This window comes from Aethalodelphis obliquidens, unplaced genomic scaffold (genome assembly GCF_003676395.1).
Source record: "Aethalodelphis obliquidens isolate GAN/ISIS:26980383/991018 unplaced genomic scaffold, ASM367639v1 scaffold4, whole genome shotgun sequence".
Taxonomy (NCBI): domain Eukaryota; kingdom Metazoa; phylum Chordata; class Mammalia; order Artiodactyla; family Delphinidae; genus Aethalodelphis; species Aethalodelphis obliquidens.
The window spans coordinates 67,541,297-67,563,848 of record NW_020837948.1 but is presented as its reverse complement, the minus strand read 5'-3'; positions in this window follow the sequence as shown (position 1 = coordinate 67,563,848).

The window sequence follows — 22,552 nt, the reverse complement described above, 5'->3', positions numbered from 1 at the left end:
GAAGCCCTAGAAGAGGGAACATGAAGGAAGAAGAGAACAAGTTCATAAAGAATGGCGTGACAAGGTGGTGGTGGTCTAGGGATCTGCAAGGAATTGCAAAAATTTAGACAAATATGGCTGATTTGGAGAATGGTTGGGGCCAGCTTAGTCAAGGAGTTAGTATGTTTTTTGCTCAGAGGGTTGATGTGTGTACTACATACAAAGCAAAATTCAGTTGCTATCGTTGTATCTACCACAATATAATCAATTAGATGATGATACCATATCCTAACTGATGATCTTGCTACTCCCTTAGATTTGGAATCTCTGTTCTCCACCATCCTGTCAAGTTCATCATGTTTTGAAGTTCTGTGGATACTTTCTCTAAGATATCTTTGAGAACTTCTTTTCCATTTACACTGTTACTTCACTAGCATGGTTCTTCAGCACCTTACAACTCTCAAGATCATACAAACCTCCTGTTTAGTCAACTTGTATTCTCTAGGACTCTTTGAGTTAGCTTAAGTCAAAAAGGAGAGTTTATTGGCACATGTAACTAACCTGGTAAGAAGGGAGGGGTAAGACTTGCCTCAGTGCCAACTGAATTGAAGGACTTGCAAGCTATCAAATCTCTTTCCCATCTCTAATTTCTTCTCTCTGTTGGTTTCATTCTCATCTTTTACATAAAACTTTCTCTGTGTAAGGGGCATGGTCTCGGGCTTCTCCACATTCACATTCCTCCAGTGCAATGATCTAAGAAGAAAGAGACACTTGACTGCCAGTTTTAGTCAGAAAATAATCTGGCTATGTGCTGTGACTGACTCCTTTGATGAAGATACCATCTGCAGAGAAATTTCTATAGACAGGGGCATGGAGTACTGGAATTGGACTTTCATCAGAACCTGTCAGGGGGTGAGTCATAGTAAAGAATTATTCAAAATACAGAAGTACATTTCTGAGAAGGCAAAAAATTAATGAATGCCCACTGCTGTCTCTGAGTAGTGGTCTTTAAATATATTTTCATCATGGTACTCCTATATTCAAATTGAACTATTCTTCTTAGCATTGCCATTTATTTTCAATGGTGGTTAGACAATGTCTTTTCTAGGAAGAGTCAACTTGTTAGTTAAACCCGTTTGTTTTAGGTTCAAAGCTAGGTTCTCTGATGTATTAGCTAGGTGATCTTGGGCAATTTATCCTCTGAAATCTTCAGTTTTCTCATCTCTAAGCTAGGGATACTAACTGAGCCAACCTCCTGAGTTGACTGGGAGTATTAAATAAACTCATAAAATACATGAAAAACACTTAGCATAGTGACAGTCCTATAGTAGATAATAACTATTTGTGGAAAGAATGAATGGATAGATAAAATAATAATATCTGAGACAGAATTTCTAATTCTCATTTATTCTATGTTTTCTCTTGTAAGTCTCTTCACTAAGAAGTCCATATTCTCTTGGTTTTTTCCCCCTGTTTACCAGTTTCAAGATTTGACTAATAATTATTCCTCCAACTCTGACTTTATTATTTATTGTTTCATTTTGTATCCTATTCTCTAAACCACCTGGCAGAAGGCTTTGCATTCATATAAATAAATAATACATCAAAACTGATTATATTTTTGTCCATTTAACAAAAATGAAAATATATATATGTATACTTTTTTAATTCATGATAAGATTTGACACTTGAATCCTGTATTTACCTGTATATTCAAATTTCCATCCCTGTGCTTTGGTTTGATTATTTGCAACCCAAAAGTTGCATGCTGCATTCAGTAAAACAAAGATTAGATAGAATAACCTGCTATGGTCCTTTTCAAAGGGCATAACTACAATAAGGCTAGCAAAAAAAGTAACAAGCTCCTTAATACAATTTTTGAAAGCATTCATTTTGCTCTGTCTCCACAATTACGGGGATATAATTTTTCTCAGAAAGCCTTTTTTTCCCCTTGACATCCATAATGTAATGGCTATGTGCACTAAAAATAACATCATGGTCTTTGCCCAACAATAGACAATTCCCTATGTCAACTGTTTTCTTTAGGATTTGTTAGCAACTTTCTGGTTTCTTCACTGAATAGTGTTGAAAGATTTCATGAAGAACACTTATTGGAAGATTTGTTCTCTTGAAGTGAAACTAAGGCCACTAAGCCTGATGCCCCTAGGTTGTTCTTGTGTAGCCAGTGACCATTCCAGGATCCTCCTGTTGTTTCTGTGTTCCAGTCAAAGACTGGCAATGGCTTCTGGGCACAGTGATCTCAGTAGCATTGTGCTCAGCACCAGAGGTCAAGAATGGTGGCAGTCATGGAAGGAGGAAGGAATGTGGAGATGAAGACATGGGAAGTTCTTGATTCTTAAAATTGGATTAAAAAATGTTAAGTGACATGTATATGAGAGAATGCTCTGAAGATACTAACATACCATACAAATCCCCATTAGTCTGTTTCTGAGAAATCAAAAAAGAGAGACTTTTTAGTAGAAGCTGAGCTTGAAAACTCCCAGGCTAGAAGAACTACTAAAGGAAGCAGGGGGTTTGGGTGAAACTGCTGCCAACATGTATCTGACTTGCTCAGATCCTTGGCCCTCTTTTTCTCTCCCTTCAGAAATTCTTCCCCAAACCATTCTTCTTCCTTGTCAGCCTTGGCCCCCAGGGGTTTTCATAGTTTTTACTTTCATATATTTCAGGTTTTTGAAAATGTATATGTGAGATAGACAGTATTTTCTAAGATGGTCCCCAAGATTCCCACCTCCTGGCACGTCCACCCTGTATCATCTTTTACCCTTTAATGTGGGTAGAAACCATTAATATGATAAGTTACACTATATAGGAAAGGTAATAGTATAGTCACTAAAGTAATTATATTAAGTTCTATAAGACTTCTTAGCAGACTGGAGAGAGTCTTCTGCTGGCTTTGAAGAAAAACCTTCCATGTTGTAAGAGGGCCATGTAGCTAAGACCTAAGGGCAGCTTCTAGGAGCTGAGAGTAAACTCTCTCCCTTGCCCACATCCAGCAATAAATAGGGACCTCAGTATTTATTAGCCACAGGAAGTGTATTCTGTCAACAACCTGAATGATCTTGAAAGACGATCCTGAGCTCTAGATGAGGATACAGCCCATCCAATGCCTTGATTTTAGCGTTGTGAATCCCTGAGCAGAGAATCCAGCTACATTGTTCTCAAACACCTCACCCATAAAGACTATAAGACCATACATTTCTGTTGTTTTAGGCTAATTTTGAGATAATTTGTTATGTGGCATTAGAAACTAATATATGTGTCAGATTTTAAATCAGAATTAAGCCTTATCTTTAATTTCTTTGGACCTTTCAGGGTGCCTAGTTTAGTACCTGTACAAAGCATGCTGCAATTAAGATTTGCTGGTGCATTAATTTTTTGATTAATGTAACTATCCTGAAATTTTCCTCCAGGTTTGGTCTCTTTTTCCCCAACTAGAAAAGTCTTTAAGATTTCTTTCTGAGCATTTAGAAAATAACATCTTTTTCTTTCTGGAAAATTCCTCTTCTCATTAGCCAGTCAAGCACACCCATGTTGACCCACACCAAAAAAGTAATTGATGTAGGTCAAAAGATACTTTGGCAGGGAAAACCACAGTTTTGGGGAGAATTGAGTTGAGTAGCCACAATCAAAGTCTTATCTACTTAAATTATTAAACTATGGAATAATGACATGGAAGTTTGGTATGAATGGGTCAGAATTTTACATTTTTTTCCTGATGTTTCCCAATTGTGTTCATGTATGTTGAGAGTGATTGTAACAACAATAGCAATAGCTAACCCTTATTAATCACCTGGTATATACCTGGAAATTTTAAAGAGATTTATACTTAACATATTTCAGCTTTAAGGATATCTACAGACCTAGGTTACCATTATTATTCCCATCTTACAGATAAGGAAAACAAGGCACAGAGATTAAATGACTCATCCAGGTTCAAATGGATAATAACAACAATAAACTCCTGTATAGCACTTGCTTAGTGTTTTACATATATTAAATCATTTAATTCTTACAACAATCTTGTGGATTGAATACTATTATTGCCTTCATTTTAGAGATAAGGAAACAGAGGCACACTAAATGTATCATTTTAGAGCACTTTTCTTAAATACTTCTAAGTTAATGAACCAATTTTAAGGGTTTTAACTTACATAGGAGGTATTCTTATCTCAATTTGTCAAAATTTCACTCTCAGTTTGATACTGCCAGATTAATCTTCCTTGAGGGACTCCCTGACCATGATAGTCTTCTTCCAAGAAAAGTTCAGTGACTCTCAGTTGCTAACTGGCCAAATTCCAACAACTTACTGTGGCCATTCAGGTCATCTATGACTTTTCTCCAATGTGTATTTCTAGTTACTTTTTCTACTGTGTCTCAACATGTACTCTGAGTTCAGTCAAATTACCATAGGTAATGTTCACTACAACTAAGTGTTCATGGCTTTCTAAGCTCTCTGGCTTTCCAATTTAATTCTGGCCACCTGAAAGGCTGTCCTCCATCTCCACTTGTCAAAATAGTCTTTTCCTTTCAATTTCATATATCAACTTCTCTAGCAAGACTTCCTTTAATTCCATACCCATACATGTTGCCTCCTTTATTTTGAAGATGTCTTGTGGAGCATATCACAATTATGTTTATATTAGTCTTTCCTTTCTTCTGTATATTTTTCTTAAGGATAAAAATAATGCTTACATGGAAATACAGTGAAGGATCTGATACTATTTGTTACATGATTTTAGTTACTATGTTACTCTGAATTTCTTTCCCTAATTGTTTGATGAAAGGCAAACAAGTGGAGATGTTATTTTTCAGGTTAGAGTATTCTTTCCCTCATATTCCTGAAGGTCCGTTTCTCAGTTTTCCCTTAGTTGTCCATGTGTAATGCTGGGAAGGGCTGTGATGTAAATAATGACACAACTAAAAAGATGAAAATAAGGGAAATGGAGCTTGTTTAGTGAGATAAGATAAATTCTATTATCGAGCCATACCATGTGCCAAACAAAAATCCTTGCTCTCATGGAGCTAAAATACCAGTAGGAAGCAACAAGCAATAAACATAATAAATAAATTAGGCCTTAGACAGTACTATGAAAACATAAATCAACATAAAGAACTGGTCATGGCAGAAAGTAAGGAAAGGTAGCTATGGTCTGTGTAGTCCTCATTGAAAAGGTGATAGCTGAGCTAGAAGAACTGTCCAAGAAGGTTTCCTTTTGGATTATTTCTTTTAAAAGGAAGGATACTGCTTTTCTATTGATAAAAGAAAGAAAGAAAAAAATTCTTAGCTTTGGTTCAATGGAATGTAATGATAGATGATTTGAAACTGTTTGACCTTCTTTGTCACTCAAATAAATGCAAAGTATGAGTCACTGGATTTTAGCTATACAATTGACCCTGGAACAACATGGGTTTGAACTGCATGGGTTTACTTGTATGCAGACTTTTTCAATAGTAAATACTATAGTACTGCACATCTGGTTGAATCAGTGGATCTGGAACCAGAGGAATGGTGGATATGGAGGGCCAACTGTAAGGTATGTGCAAATTTTTGACTGTGAGGAGAGTTGGCACCCCTAACCCCCACGTTGTTCAAAGGTCAACTGTATAGTCTTTTAAAGGCTAGGTCAGATGCATGGTGTTGTGGGCTAAATTGTGCTCCCCGCCCACCAATTCATACACTGAAGTTCTAACCGTCTGTACCTCAGAATGTGACTAGATTTGGAGATGCGGTCTTTAAAAAGGCAATTAAGTAAAATGAGGTCACATGTGTGGGCCTTAATCCAGTATGACAGGAATCTTTATACAAAGAGTAAATCAGGACACAGATTACACACAGACTGAGGGGCATTCATGTGAGGACACAGCAAGAAGGTGGCCATCTGCAGGCTAAACCTGCCAGCACCTTAGTCTTGGACTTCTAGCCTCAAGAACTGTGAGAAAATAAGTTTGTTATTTTGTTATGGCAGCCCTAGCGAACCAATACACATGATTATATGCTAGTTGGAAAAAAAGAGACCATAAATCCTTAAAAGGTTTTGAAATAGGCAGAAGTTCAGATTGATTATGAAATTTAATCTGTGTTTTGCTCTAACAGCTGCTCTGTGGAAAGATCTAGCCTTGGAAGTTGAAGATATCAATACCAAGCGTGGTAGCCAGCCTCCAAGATGGCCCCCAGTGATGCTTGCCACTTGATATTCATGTTTTATGTAGTTTTTAGTCATAACTTTTCTGTGTGACCAATAGAACACTGAAGAAGTGACAGTGTATTTTTCACAGGCTAGAGCCGATCATTGGCTTTGGGGGAAGATAACTACAATGTTTTATAGTCAAGCAGTCCTATGTAGAGGTTCTACATGGTGAAGAAATGAAGACTTCTGCCAACAGTCAACATGAACCATCTTGGGAACAGGTTCTCCAACCCCAGTCAAACCTTCAGATGACTGCAGCTGGCTGACATGTTGACTTTAATCTCATAAAAAAATAACCCAAGCAGAGTATGCCATTATTCCATTCCTACATATATCAGCAACTGCTCGTGAAGTAAAACATCAATATATATTAACTAAAAATTATCTAAGTTTTCAGGTAGCATGTTGCAGCAATAGATAACTAATATACCAGGGATGAAGTCTAACATGCTTTCTCTGCAATATACAGATGTACTCAGTTTGTCTGAGTTTATCTCAAAATACAAGAACTAGAAAAGCTTACTTATAGTTCTTACATCCTCAAAATAACTTCACTAATATCCCTACTTAGTTTGGCTCATCACAGTTGCTCTTTTGTTCAGGTGCTCAAACTTTCAAACAGATCTCAATTTTGATGTCCTTTTTATCTCTAGCTTTTAGGTTTCACAGAGTACTGTCTTGTGAAAGCTAAAGGATGGAGGTAAGGTGACAGCCATTTTGTAGCATACACACACCTTCCCTAAGTTATGTTTTCCCAGTTTTATTGAGATGTAATTGACATACATCACTGTAAGATATTAATGTGTACAATATAATGACTTACATATATTGTGAAATGATTTATCGCTATAAGTTTAGTTAGCATCTATCATCTCAAGTAGACCTAATAAAAAGATAAAGCAAATTTAAAAAGAAAAGAAATTTTCCTTGTGATGAGGATTCATAGGAATTACTCTCATAGCACTGCTATGTGATATATATGAATGCTGTTGACAAAGTCATTGTGATATATAATACATCCCTAGTACTTATCACTGGAAGTTTGTATCTTTTGACCCCATTTCTTGTAACCCTCTCCTCCCCCTGTGTCTAGTAACCACAAATTTGAACTCTTTTTTTTTTTTTTTTTTTGCGGTATGTGGGCCTCTCACTGTTGTGGCCTCTCCCATTGCAGAGCACAGGCTCTGGACGTGCAGGCTCAGCGGCTATGGCTCACGGGCCCAGCCGCTCTGCGGCATGTGGGATCTTCCTGGACCAGGGCATGAACCCATGTCCCCTGCATCAGCAGACTCTCAACCACTGCACCACCAGGGAATCCCTGAACTCTTTTTCTATGACTTTTTTTAAAAATTTCACTTATAAGTGAGACCATAGCATTTGTCTTTCTCTGACTTATTTCACTTAGCATAATGATCTCAAGGTCTAACCATATAGTTGCAAATGGCAGGATTCCCTCATTTTTTATGGCTGAATAATATTTCATTTTATATATATATATATATATATATATATATATATAAAATCTTTATCCATTCATCTATCTATGAGCACTTAGGTTGCTTCTATATCTTGGCTATTCTAATGCTGCTTTGAACATGGGGGTTGGGTTATCTTTGAGTTTGTGTTTTCCTTTCATTTGTATATACAGTTGACCCTTGAATAACATGAGGGTTAATCTATGTATAACTTACTCATCCCCCTATATCTGCAGTTCCTCTGCATTCACAGATTCAACCAACCATGGACCATGTAATACTGTAGTACTTACTGCTGAAAAATATCCTTGTGTGAGTGAACCTCTGCAGTTCAAACCCATGTTGCTCAAGGATTAGCTGTATTCCCAGAGATGGAACTGCTGGATCCTATGTGTATTTATATTTTTAATTTTTTGAGGATCCTCTATCCTGTTTTCCATAGTGGCTGTACTAATTTACAATCCCAACAGTAGTGCACAAGAGTTATCTTTTCTCCATATCTTCACCAGCATTTGTTATCTTGTGTCCTTCTGATGACCAGACATAACAGACATAAGGTGATATAGCTCATTGTGATTTTGATTTGCATTTCCCTAATGACTACTGATGTTGAACATCTTTTCATGTATCTGTTGGCCTTTCCTATATCTTCTTCAGAGAAATATCTATTCAGGTCTTTTGCCTATTTTTAAAATGGATTATTTGAGGTTTTGTGCTATTGAGTTCTATGAGTTCTTTATATATTTTGGGTACTAATCCATTATTGGATATATGGTTTGCAAATATTTTTTCCCATTCCATCAGTTGTCTTTTCAATTTGTTGATTGTTTCTTTTGCTGTGCAGATAATTTTTAGTTTGATGTAGTCCTATATGTTTATTTTTAATTTTGTTGCTTGTGCTTTAGGTGTCATATCCAAAAAATAACATTGCCAAGACCCCTAACAAGGAAATGTTTTTCTATGTTTTCTTCTAGCAGTTTCATGGTTTCAGGTCTCAAGTTTAAGTCTTTAATCCATAATGAGTTTATTTTTGTGAGTGGTGTAAGATAGGGGTCTAGTTTCATTCTTTTACATGTGAATATCCAATTTTCCCAGCACTATTTACTGAAGAGGCTGTCTTTTCTCCATTGAGTATTCTTGGCTCCCTTGTCAAATATTAGTTGACTTATATCATTGGGTTTATTTCTGGGCTTGCAGTTCTGTTCCATTGGTCTATCTGTTTTTATGCCAATATCACACTGTTTTGATTACTGTAGCTTTATAGTATATCTTGAAATCAGGAAGTGTGATGCCACTCACTTTGTTGTTCTTCTCAGGATTGCTTTGACCATTTGGGGTCTTTTATGTTTCCATTTCAATTTTAGGAGTATTTTTCCTACTTCTGTTAAAAAAAAAAAAAAAAAAACATTGGAATCTTAATAGGGATTGCACTGTATCCCTAGATGGCTTTTGGTAGTATGGACATTTTAACAGTATTAATTATTTCAATCCATGAACACAGGACACCTTTACATTTATTTGTGTCTTCTTCATTTTATGTCATTAATGTCTTGTAATTTTCAGAGTAGAGATATTTCTCCTCAAATTTATTACTAAGTATTCTATTGTTTTTATTTTTTTATTATTACTTATTTTATTTGTGGTACGCGGGCCTCTCACTGTTGTGGCCTCTCCCGTTGCGGAGCACAGGCTCCAGACGCACAGGCTCAGCGGCCATGTCTCACAGGCCCAGCCGCTCCACGGCATGTGGGATCTTCCCAGACCGGGGCACGAACCCATGTCCCTTGCATCGGCAGGTGGACTCTCAACCACTGTGCCACCAGGGAAGCCCTATTGTTTTTGATGATCTCATAAATGAGGTTTTTTTAATTTCCTTTTTAGATAATTCATTGTTAGGGTATATAAATGCTACTGAGTTTTGTATGTTAATTTTGTATGCTATACCTTTACTGAATTGGTTGATTAGATCTAACAGGTTTTTGGTGGATTCTTCAGGATTTTCTATACATAAAATCAGGTCATTTACAAATAGAGACAATTTAATTTCTTCTTTTCCCATTCTGATGCCTTTTATTTCATTTTCTTGCCTGATTTCTCTGGCAGGAATTCCAGTACCATATTGAACAGGAGCAGTGAGAGTGGACACCTCTGTCTTGCTCCTGATCTTACAGGCAAAGCTTTCAAACTTGCACCATTTAGTGCGATATTAGCTGTGAGCTTACCATATATGGCCTTTATTATATGGAAATGCATTCCTTCTATACCTAACTTTCTAAGAGTTTTTGTCATAAATAAATGTTGAATTTTGTCAGTGATTTTTCTGGATCTATTGAGATTATCATGTGGTTTTTTTCTTCTATTAATATGTGATTTAACACTGATTGATTTGCATATGTTGAACTAACCTTGTATCACAGGTAAAAAAAAATCCCATTTGATCATGGTGAATGATTCTTTTCTGTGCTGCTGAATTCAGTTTGCTAGTATTTAATTGAGAATTTTTGCATATATATTCATCAGGGATATTGGTCTGTAGTTTTATTTTCTGGTGGTGTCCTTTTCTGCCTTTGATATCAGGCTGATGTTGGCCCTGTTAAATGAATTAGAGAGTATTCCCTTCTTTTCAATTTTTTTTTTTTTTGGAAGCGCAGAGGATTGGCATTAATTCTTCTTTAAATATTTGGTAAAATTTACCAGTGAAGTCCTCTGGTCCTGGGCTTTTCTTTCTTGGGAGGTTTTTGATTACTGATTCAATCTTCTTACCAGTAATTGATCTATTCAGACTTTCCATTTTCCTGAATTGCTACTCCAGCTTTCTTTTGGTTTCCATTTGCATGGAATACCTTTTTCCATCCCCTTACTTTAGTCTGTATGTGTCTCTAGGTCTGAAGTGGTTCTCTTGTAGACAGCATATATAAGGGTCTTGTTTTTGTATCCATTCAGCCAATCTGTGTCTTTTGGTGGGAGCATTTAGTCCATTTACATTTAAGGTAATTATAGATATGTATGTTCCTATTCCCATTTTCTTAATTGTTTTGAGTTCGTTATTATAGGTCTTTTCCTTCTCTTGTGTTTCTTGTCTAGAGAAGTTCCTTTAGCATTTGTTGTAAAGCTGGTTTGGTGGTGCTGAACTCTCTCAGCTTTTGCTTGTCTGTAAAGATTTTAATTTCTCCATCAAATCTGAATGAGATCCTTGCTGGGTAGAGTAATCTTGGTTGCAGGTTTTTCTCCTTCATCACTTTCAGTATGTCCTGCCACTCCCTTCTGGCTTGCAGGGTTTCTGCTGAGAGATCAGCTGTTAACCTTTTGGGGATTCCCTTGTGTGTTATTTGTTGTTTTTCCCTTGCTGCTTTTAATGTGCTTTCTTTGTATTTAATTTTTGACAGTTTGATTAATATGTGTCTTGGCATATTTCTCCTTGGATTTATCCTATATGGGACTCTCTGTGCTTCCTGGACTTGATTAACTATTTCCTTTCCCATATTAGCGAAGTTTTCAACTCTAATCTCTTCAAATATTTTCTCAGTCCCTTTCTTTTTCTCTTCTTCTTCTGGAACCCCTATAATTCGAATGTTGGTGCGTTTAATGTTGTCCCAGAGGTCTCTGAGACTGTCCTCAGTTCTTTTCATTCTTTTTTCTTTATTCTGCTCTGCAGTAGTTATTTCCACTATTTTATCTTCCAGGTCACTTATCCGTTCTTCTGCCTCAGTTATTCTGCTATTGATCCCATCTAGAGTACTTTTAATTTCATTTATTGTGTTGTTCATCATTGCTTGTTTCATCTTTATTTCTTCTAGGTCCTTGTTAACTGTTCCTTGCATTTTGTCCATCCTATTTCCAAGATTTTGGATCATCCTTACTATCATTATTCTGAATTCTTTTTCAGTTAGACTGCCTATTTCCTCTTCATTTGTTAGGTCTGGTGCATTTTTATCTTGCTCCTTTATCTGCTGTGTGTTTTTCTGTCTTTTCATTTTGCTTATCTTACTGTGTTTGGGGTCTCCTTTTTGCAGGCTGCAGGTTCGTAGTTCCCGCTGTTTTTGATGTCTGTCTCCAGTGGCTAAGTTTGTTTCAGTGGGTTGTGTAGGCTTCCTGGTGGAGTAGACTAGTGCCTGTGTTGTGGTGGATGAGGCTGGATCTTGTCTCTCTAGTGGGCAGGTTCACGTCAGGTGGTGTGTTTTGGGGTGTCTGTGGCCTTATTATGATTTTAGGCAGCCTCTCTGCTAATGGGTGGGGTTGTGTTCCTGTTTTGCTAGTTGTTTGGCATAGGTTGTCCAGCACTGTAGCTTGCTGGTCGTTGAGTGAGGCTGGGTGCTGGTGTTAAGATGGAGGTCTCTGGGAGATTTTTGCCATTTGAAATTATGTGGAGCTGGGAGGTCTCTTGTTGACCAGTGTCCTGAAGTTGGCTCTCCCACCTCAGAGGCAGAGCCCTGACTCCTGGCTGGAGCACCAAGAGCCTTTCATCCACATGGCTCAGAATTAAAGGGAGAAAAAGTAGAGAGAATTAGTAGAAGTATGAAGAAAGAAAAAAAGGAGGGAAGGAAGGAAGAAAGAAAGAAAGAAAGAAGCTAAGAAGGAAAGAAGGAAAGAAAGGAGGGAGGAAGGAAGGAAGGAGGGAAGGAAGAAAGAAAGAAAGAAAGAAAGAAGCTAAGAAGGCAAGAAGGAAAGAAAGGAGGGACGAAGGAAGGAAGGAGGGAAGGAAGAAAGAAAGAAAGAAGCTAAGAAGGCAAGAAGGAAAGAAAGGAGGGAGGAAGGAAGGAAAGAGGGAAGGAAGGAAAAAGACAGAAAGAAAGAAGATACAGTAAAATAAAATAAAGTATAATAAAGTTATTGAATTAAAAAATAATTATTTAGAAGAAAAAAAAAGGGACAGATAGAACCTTAGGACAAATGTTGGAAGCAAAGCTATACAGACAAAATCTTGCACAGAAGCATACACATACACCCTCACAAAAAGAGGTAAAGGGGAAAAAATCATAAATCTTGCTCTCAGAGACCACCTCCTCAATTTGGGATGATTCGTTGTCTAAAGGAGGGAAGGAAGGAAGGAGGGAAGGAAGGAAGGAAAGAAAGAAAGAACGTAAAGTATAATAAAGTTATTAAAATTAATTATTAAGAAAAAAAATGTTAAAAAATACCATGGACGGATAGAACCCTAGGACAAATGGTGGAAGCAAAGCTATACAGACAAGATCTCACACAGAAGCATACACATACACATTCACAAAAAGAGGAAAAGGGGAAAAAATCATAGATCTTGCTCTCGAAGCCCACCTCCTCAATTTGGGATGATTCATTGCCTATTCATGTACTCCACAGATGCAGGGTGCATCAAGTTGATTGTGAAGCTTTAATCTGCTGTTTCTGAGGCTTTTGGGAGGTCTGAGGTCTTCTGCCAGCCTTCAGTAGGTGTTCTGTAGGAGTTGTTCCACGTGTAGATGTATTTCTGGTGTATCTGTGGGGAGGAAGGTAATCTCCGCGTCTTACTCTTCTGCCATCTTCAAGGTCCCCCCTGTTTCCATTTTAAATTTCCTCTTTCATTTCTTATTTGGTTCATATGTTCACTAGAGATTTTAAAATTTCTATGTATTCATGAATTTTCAGTTTTCCTTTTATTACTGTTTTCTAGTTACATACCATTGTGGTCAGAGAAGACACTTGCTATGATTTCAGTTTTCTTGAATTTGCTAAGACTTGTTTTGTGGCATAACATATGGTCTATCGTAGAAAATGTCCCTTGTGCACTTGAGAAGAATGTGTATTCTGCTGTTGGATATAATGTTTTGTATATGTCTGTTAGGTTTATTTGGACTATAGTATTGTTCAAATCTACTATTTCCTTATTGATCATCTGTCTGAATGATCTATCTTTTGTTGAGATATAGGGTATTAGAGTCCCCAACCATTATTGCATTGTTGTTCATTTCTCCTTTTAGCTCTGTTAGTCTTTACTTTATGCATTAAGGTGTTCCATTGTGAGTGCACAAATATTTACAATTGCTGTATCTTCTTCATGTATTAACCCCTTTGTCATTATATAAAGCCTTCTTTGTGTCTTTTTACCATTTTTAAAGTTTATTTTGTCTGCTATAAGTATAGATACTCCTGTTTTTTGTTTTGTTTTGTTACCATTTGCTTAAAATATTTTCTTATCCCTTCACTCTCAGTCTATGTATGTCTTCAAGGTTAAAGTGAGTCATTTTAGAAAGCATATCATTGGATCTAGTTTTTACATCCATTCAGCCATTCTGTGTCTTTTGTCTGGGGAATTTAATCTGTTTATGTTTAAAGTAATTTCTGCTAAGTAAGGACATACTATTGCCATTTTATTAATGGTTTTCTTGTTACTTTTTGATTCATTGGTTTTTGTTTTTTATCCTGCTTTTTTTGTGTGTGTTCTGAGGTCTTGTTAGCACAAGACAGTGTGCTTTGACTTCTGTATCATGTTCTTTTATGTAATTAGTACAGGTTTTACCCTTGTGGTTACCATGAAGCTTACATAAAATATCTTCAATTATAACACCCTGTGTTAAACTAACAACAACATAACTTCAATAGAATTTCTAAGTATTAGACTTTTAGTTCTCCTCTTCCTCACATTTTAGGTTATTAATGTTACAATTTACATAGTTTTTATATCATGTAACTAATAAATTTATGTTATGATTGTTTTTACTACACTCCTTTCAACTTTTAAGCTAGAGATGTAAGTGAATTACACACCCCATTTCCTTATTACAGAATCCAACCTTGACTATATATTTACCATTGCTAGTGAGTTTTACAGAGATTCTTATATTTTTATGATGTTAACTAGTGTCCTTTTATTTCCACTCAAAGAACTCCCTTTAGAATTTCTTGTAAGGCAGGTTTATTGATGATGAATTCCCTCAAACAAATTTTGTTTGTTTGGAAAACTCTTTATCCCTCCTTCATTTCTGAAGGGCATCTTTGATAGGTATTAGTATTCTTGGTGACATATTTTTTCAACAATATTTTGAATATGTCATACCATTTTCTTGCCTATAAAGTTTCTGATGAGAAATCTGCTGATAATCTTATGGGGGTTCCCTTGTATGTAACTTTGCTCTTGCTGCTTTAAAAATTTTTGTCTTTGAGTTTTGAGAATTAAATTATAATGTATCTAAGCATAGTTTTATGTGGTTTTCAACCTATTTTGGATTCTTTGGGCCTCTTGGATCTGGATGTCTAATCTCTTCCCATGTTTGGGACGTTTTCAGCCATTTATTGCTTTAAATATACTTTGTGCCCCTTTCTCTTTCTCTTCCCCTTCTGGAATTCCCATAATGAGACTGTGTTTCTTTCATTATGTCCCATGAATACCATAGGCTTTCTTCACTCTTTTTCAATCTTTTTTCTTTTTGACTCTCTGGATAATTTCAATTATCCTATCTTTTAGGTCACTGATTGTTTCTTCTGATGGTTGAGTCTGCTTTTGAAACTCTCAATTGAATTTTTTAGTTATTTTATTTTTCAGCTCTAGGATAACTTTTTTAAAAATTTCTATTTCTTTGTTGAATTTCTCATTTTTTTCATGCATTGTTTTCCTAATTTTTTAAATTGTCTTTCTGCATGTTCCTGGGGTTCACTAAACTCTTTTAAGAGAACCATTATGAATTCTTTGTCTGCGTGTTCATAGATATCCATTTCTTTAGGATCAGTTATTAGAGTTTTATTACTTTCCTTTGGTGGTATCATATTTACCTAGTTTTTCATGATCCTGATTCTTTACCTTGGTAACTGCACATTTGAGTAAGTGGTCTCCTCTTCCAGACTTTGCAGGTTTGCTTTGGCAGAGACAGTTCTTCACCAGTCAGCTCAATTTGGGTTTCTTGATATGTCTGCTGGTAACATCCTTGGGTGGGTGGAGCCTGCTATTAGAGTCAATTTGGGGGCAAGGCAACTGTGTGAGCTCCGAGGTTGGGGGTGGGAGGAGTACCACTGGCTAAGAACAACTGGATAGGACTGCTGATTTGGTTTCCTGCTCAAATGAGAGTGTAGGATAGGCTTTATGATTGTCTGGATTCTCTGGTCAGGCTTACTAGACAGTCAGCACTAGGTACCATACTCAGCAGTTGGTAGAGCCATGAATTAGCTTCCCTGTGCTGCTGCGGCAGCAGGATGGGAACTAGGACCTATACAACGCATAGTTTTGGGACCCAAAAAAAGCAAGAGTGTGCACTGAATATCCTGGTCAGGTGAGGCCACGAGACTTGCTCTGCAGACAAGGAAAGTGAGAGGCTGTTCTTTCTAGTTAAGTGCCACTATAAGCAGGGCTGTTGGACTGGCTACCCATCTTCCTTGGTTGGGGGGTATGAAGGCTGTATTCAGCAATAGGTGGGGCTACAAATAAGTTTCTTTGCCTGGGCACAGCAAGAGAAGCCACTCCAAGGCCATTAATGCTCTTTGTTTGTGGTCTTGACTCAAGCTGACCCATGCCCCAAGTTCCCTGGATAAACAGGACCACTGGCTTTGCTCAGGGGCCCTTCTGCCTCTTGGTCTAGCATTGCTGGGTTACACAGCTTCTGGGTGTTCTTGTCAGACCTTCCTGTCAGATGGGGATGGAGACCATGTTCTGCAGCTGGTAGGGCTGTAACTCTGGTTCTGGCCTGGGTGGGACTGGGAGGGCCCACTTCAGTCCCAAATTTTCCTAAATAGGCTTTCTGTTTGATAGGGGCTGGGAGCTGCTGTTCACCCAAGCTGGGGATATGACTCACTTTTTCCTCCTGGATATGGACAGACCAGGCTCCAGGGCTGGCAAGATTCCTCATTTGTGGGACCTATATATACCCGACTGAGTTTCTTGGTCAGACTCTGACCCTGACTTGGTTCTGCAGATGATCAAAGCCATTGGTTGGGACTACTATTTGAGCTCTTCAGGAAGGAACTCAGCTGCCATAATCCAAGTGCTGGTTGTTGGAAGTGCCTAACCCCTTATCAGTCTCTCAGATTTAAAGGGGTTGAACCCTGCGGATACCCCTGCTATCTCTGTGTGGTGAAACCACAATAAGGGCTCCCGTGGAGTGAACCAATATGCTGAGTGAGGGGAGCTAGGAGTCACCCCTGGGCTCTTTTTTCCCACTGGGGGAACCATAGCCTCCTGTTGGAGTGGTGCTCTGCTGGTCTGGGGGAGGGGCAATGCAGTCAGGGTATAACCATTCCTCTTACCTTTCTAATACAGTCTGTCTTGGTCTCTGTAGTACAGTGGGGTGCTTCAGCCTCACTTCCACGTTCTAGGGTACTCTAAGTGGTGCATAATCCGTGAACAGTTGTTAGTTTTTCCATTTTTGTGACATCACTCTCCCTCTCCAAGTTCTTTACATCAAACTTAATATAGGTGCTACTGTGAAGGGAATTTGCATGTGTAATTAAAGTCCATAGTTATTTTACTAAGTAAATTAAATGGGAAATTATCGTAGATGGGCCTGACTTAGTTGGACAATCTTTAAAATAGATCTTGAGTCTTCCCTGAGTAAAGAGAGATTCTCATCTGTGGACAAAAATGTTTTAGCTTGTGCTCCTGGGTTTACAGCCTGCTTGTGACCTTATCTTTCTGCTATCTGCTCGATGGATTTCAGACTCGTTTAGTCAGGTCCCCACATATGAGTAAGCACATTGCTTTTAATGAATTCCTTAATATAGATATATCCTGTGTATCTATCTATCCATCCATCCATCATCTATCTATCTATTATATGTATAAATATACATACATTTATATATATATAAAATCTCTTCTACTGGTTTTGTTTCTTTGTTTGAACCTTGAATGATGATATACTTCCTAAAAATAAATAGGTTTCTTTTTTTCTGTTAAGATTGTACAAATTGTCATTCGATTTAGTAACCCAATCATATCTTAGCAATCAACTTAAATCAATTTCCAAATAGTTAAGTTGTTATGTGTACACTTATCTAGAAGTTTTATAAAATTCAAATTAATTAACTCTAGTGAATTATACATTTCTCTCATGATGAATGTTCTAAGAGGGAAAGATTCTGTGAATACATTATCCATTTTCTCAAAAAGAATGAGTATTAAGCCAAAAGAGTAGCGTGTGTATTCTGGGAAAATAAATTGTTTCTGAAGTCAATAATTTATTCTTCTTTCGTTATCAAGCTCAGATCCCTCCAAATTGAAACAACAAAAAATGTAAACCAAATTTACTTTCACCTTACGTATGGCCCTCATTTCTCTTCTTCTTGGGTCTCTCAGAAGGAGTGGCGTACATTTATAGTCTCCTTTTTTTACTTTTCATTCATTCCTCAGCCATTAAGATTTAGCTTTCATTCTTAAAACTCTGCAAAATTGGTCCTAACTTCTTGTCATTAAAGTTAATGGTCATATTTAATGACCACCTTACTCAACCTCTTAACATTATTCAATAATATTTGATATCTCCTTTCTTCTGGAAAACCTCTCTTTCCATTGGCATCCATGACATAAGAACTTTCTGGTTTTCCTACTGTTTCCAGATTACTCTTTCTCTGACCATTTTACTGGCTTATCAACCTCTGGCTATACTTAGGTCCTCAAAGTCCAGTCCTAATTTTCCTTATTTGTTTCTAAATTCTTTCCTTGGGAGTATTATCCCACATGCATGGGTTCTATAACCAACCAGATGCCAATAAATTTTAAATGTATATCACCATTCCAGGTTGGACCCTTGTATCCAACTGCTTCTTCATTATCTCTACTCAGGTATCTCAAAAGCACCTTTAAGGTAAAGAGTCCAAAATTTAACAAGTGATCTTCCCCTAAGTTTTCCCTCCTCCAGAATTCCCACTTTAGTCAAGAACATCGTTATCCATTTGCACAAGTTAAAAATCTGAGAATACTTCTCCTAACTCCTTTTGCTTCACTTCCTCCTTCCCAGCCCCACTATCATACTTATCACTATGTTCTGTTAATTTTGCCATATAGAATCTGACTTCTCCTCTGTATATCCTCCACTCCCAATCCAACTTCAAGCCACCTTCATCTCAATACTATACTGTAAAAGCCCCCTAATGAGTCTCCATGCAACCACTGTTGCTCAACACACTCCAATTCATTTTTTATACTGTATGCAAAAAACATGTTTTTCAAATCCTACATCTCACCCTATTACTTTTATACTTAAAAACCTTCAGTGGTGGCTTAGTCACCTATATCTTTATCACTTTTGGCCATTCTCTCTAAATTTGTCTGTCCCAACAAACTTACCTTTTTTCATTTCCCACTTCGAGGACTGCACATGCCTGCCACACCATCTCTAATCAGCACCTTCCCCTAATTACCTTTTCTGCTTTATTTGGATTGTAGCTCAAATGACATTCCTCAGGGAAGAATTTCCTTATGTCCATGATTAGATTCTCCTGTCATAACCTCTCAAGCATCCTACATTACAAAAAATAATACTGATAACTGTGTGTTCCATGAGAAACTGAGGTGTTTTTCATCTTTGCATTTTCAAATGGTATAATAGGCCAAATACATGGTAGACACTCCAAAAGCGCTTGACGTATAACTAAATGAATGAATGAAGCACCATTACAGCATCCCAGATGGTTTCTGCTAAAGTGTTAGTGTTGAAATATGATAAGAACCTTGTGGTATATGTGAGGAGTATAACCTTATAGATTTCCATATTTATCTTTCTTAATCGTATTTACTTGCATTTGCACAGTTTCTAAATCACACACTGATTTTTTTAACTAGACTTGAAAATTCAGCCCATGATGTGAAATATCAAGCTGTGCTCTCTCTACTTAGCATCATCACCAAACCACAAATTCTGCAATTAGAAGTGAAACTTTGTATGTGATGAGTGAGAATATCCAGCTTGTTTATTCACAGTTTTATTGCCTCTATAGATCTTTTGGGAGTAAAAACAGTCTTTGCATTTATAATATAAGTAACTGACACAAAAATACACAGCAAGCAGAAAGAGGAAAAAAGTTCCATCTTTTCATGACTCATAGTTAAACCTACAGTTTACATAACCATCAGGCAAGATTTTTAATTACCTATTCCAAATTTGTTTATTTTTTCCTCTTGACTATCTGATGAATGCCAGTCAACAATTGCTAATTAACTTACCTTCTAAAATATGTATATATGTATATGAACTCTTCAGAGTCCTGGAGTTTTAGGATGGTTGTACCAGTAAGCAAAAGATAGAGACTGAATATAACTTGGATTATATATGAGAAGAATGACATTTTGGATCAATAAGACCCTAAATACAATTTAAAAATCTTGAATTCCAGGTTCTTGGAATTTCAGCCATCAACTGGTTATATCATAAGATATCCATATTTTTTTTACTGGATAAAGTCAATAGAATTATTCAAAGAGCTGGATGTGTCTTCAGAAGTTCCAGATGTTGCAGTGATATAAAAGTCCAGCACTGTCAAAATACTGTGGAGTATCCTAGGTCCGAGCTTTGAAGCCATTTTGCTATCACTTTGATGCCAGCACAAAGAGCTTAAGAATTTTCACTTTATCTTCTTTCCCTTGTACCCTTCATTCTGCCTTCAGTAAGATGCAGGGGATTGGAAAAAATGGCCTCAAGTAAACTGATGTTATCTTTTTGTTTCACGTTTGGGCCTGAGTTCTCAGACTCTGAGAACTATTTCATATGCTTCTGTATAGTAGAATTCTGACAGGGAGTATGATTATTTTGTAGGAACAAGTCATATGCAAGTGGGAGTGTGTGTATATGTTTGACAGAGCAGTCATAGGCCTGAGAGCTAAGTATCTGCCCTGGAAAGAAGCCAGCTGTAGGTCATGCTTTGTAGGGAGCTTATATAGTGGGAATCAGAAAGAAAAATGTGGTGCCTGTGGAAATCTTTAAGTTTGGCATCTAGGGTGCAGGAATATCTTACAGCTGAAGGCATAATCTGGTTTTCTGCTCTACCAGCCCATCTGTGTCTCCCTAGGATACTATCTGGGTTTTATCACCAAGAAGCACATAGCACTGCTACTGTTCTGCCATGCTATAGGCTCCCCTTGTAAGAATAGGTATAGACAGGTAATTCAAGGCACAAACTCCTTTCTGTGATTGAGCTTGGAGGAGGCAAGTAAAAAAGGTATGTATTGAAGTCTAAAGTTAACTCATAAATTTATGTAAAAATGAAACCAAATGATAAAGGTGGTATATGTGTTAGCCTTAAAATGGTTCCAGTGGAGTTTCCTCAATGGAAAGTTCCTCTTTCTAGCATCACAATCACCTCAGGGGTAATTTTAGAACAATAAGTGGATGTTGTCTCACAAATGTCCACAGTTTAAGGTACTTTTAAAATCGACCTGTAAAACATCGTAGGGTTATCCACAAATGACTACATTTATTGATACTTACCCATAGTCATAGTCACATATTGGACTTTCATTTTTCTGTCCATGTTAAGTAATAAACTTCCATGTTATACTGTGAACTTTCTACCTCAGTGCTAGGAACACATTATCTTGATTCCTTAGCAGGAAGAATGATGCTTTGAAGATAATAGACACTGCTATTCAGCACCTATTAGAAGAAAGAATGAATAGGCACCATTATTAAGGAGGCATTTAATACTTTTTTGGTGGTTATATTGAATCAGTCTTGTCTACCTACTGAAAATGTTTAACCTCTGCTCAGTGAATGTGAAATAAAGAAGTAAGCAAAACTAGCCAAACAACTGCTTAAATTGACTGATTTTATATCAGTTTGATTAAGCAGTTCATTTGTCTCCAGCTGTATAGGTGTTGGGCCGAGACAGTTTAAATTAACTTAAATTCAAATTCTGACCACCAGCTATGGGGCAAATCAAAATCACAGTATAGCTGAAGTTTACAAACTAGACATTGGGGATTATGCTATTTTCTGATGCATAATAGTAAATGTGCATATAGTATCACTCATCCCCAAATTCATAAGATAAAATGTTTTTCATAAAGACCAGAATATCCTTTTGTGTATTTCAGTTTTTATAGGATATGGGTGGCTTGTGGCTCATACTGAGGCCTGTGGCTCGTGGTCAGCCATAAAAATAAGAGAATTCTGACCACCGACTTAATGAGAAGTTCAGGTCAGAACTGAATTTAGATGGCTACCTTTTGATGACAGATTTTACTTTACATTTGTCAGTTTATTCAGTGTCCTGAAACGTTCTTGTTTGTTTTATGCCACATTGTGTCCTTGTGGAGTTGGGATAGAACCATGATTTCCTTAAGAATTCTGGAATTGGAATCACTAGGAAGTATGATAGAATTAGGATAAATGTTGACTCCCTGTCTTTCAAAGGTTTCCCAAAATCCTGAGATGATTTTATTTTCTTTGGTGAAATCATCTCTGAGAGTATATCTGAGCCATTAGATAAGGCTGGCATTAAGCAATGTCCTGAGTATTTAAGCTTATACATGTACATGCAAATCCATTTGTTAGGAAGCGATCTGACTTAAATGAACTGCAACCACCTCATGTTCATTCAGGACACAAAAGGTACAGTGGCATTTTCTATTCTTTTCTCAGATAGCCTAGGCAGAAGAAACACTAGTGTCACTGAGAGGTTAAATGTTTTATGACCAACTTGTTTATACTATAACTATTACATTTGTGTTTATTACCTTCACAACCTACTGCTGAGTATTGTGGAGGATTCCATATATAGAGAGGTAAGACTTCCAACCTCAAACAGAGAAGTCTAGCAGATAAGTCTTGCCCACAAATAGCTATAAAGCAATTCAATGCGTGTTAAGTGCTAAAAGAAAAGTAGGACAAAGTGCCAAAGTGATTCCATGGTGGGATTAAAAAAAAATCCCAACTAATACACTTTGGAAACAAGTCTGTTGGATCCTACACACACACACACACACACACACACACACACACACACACACACACA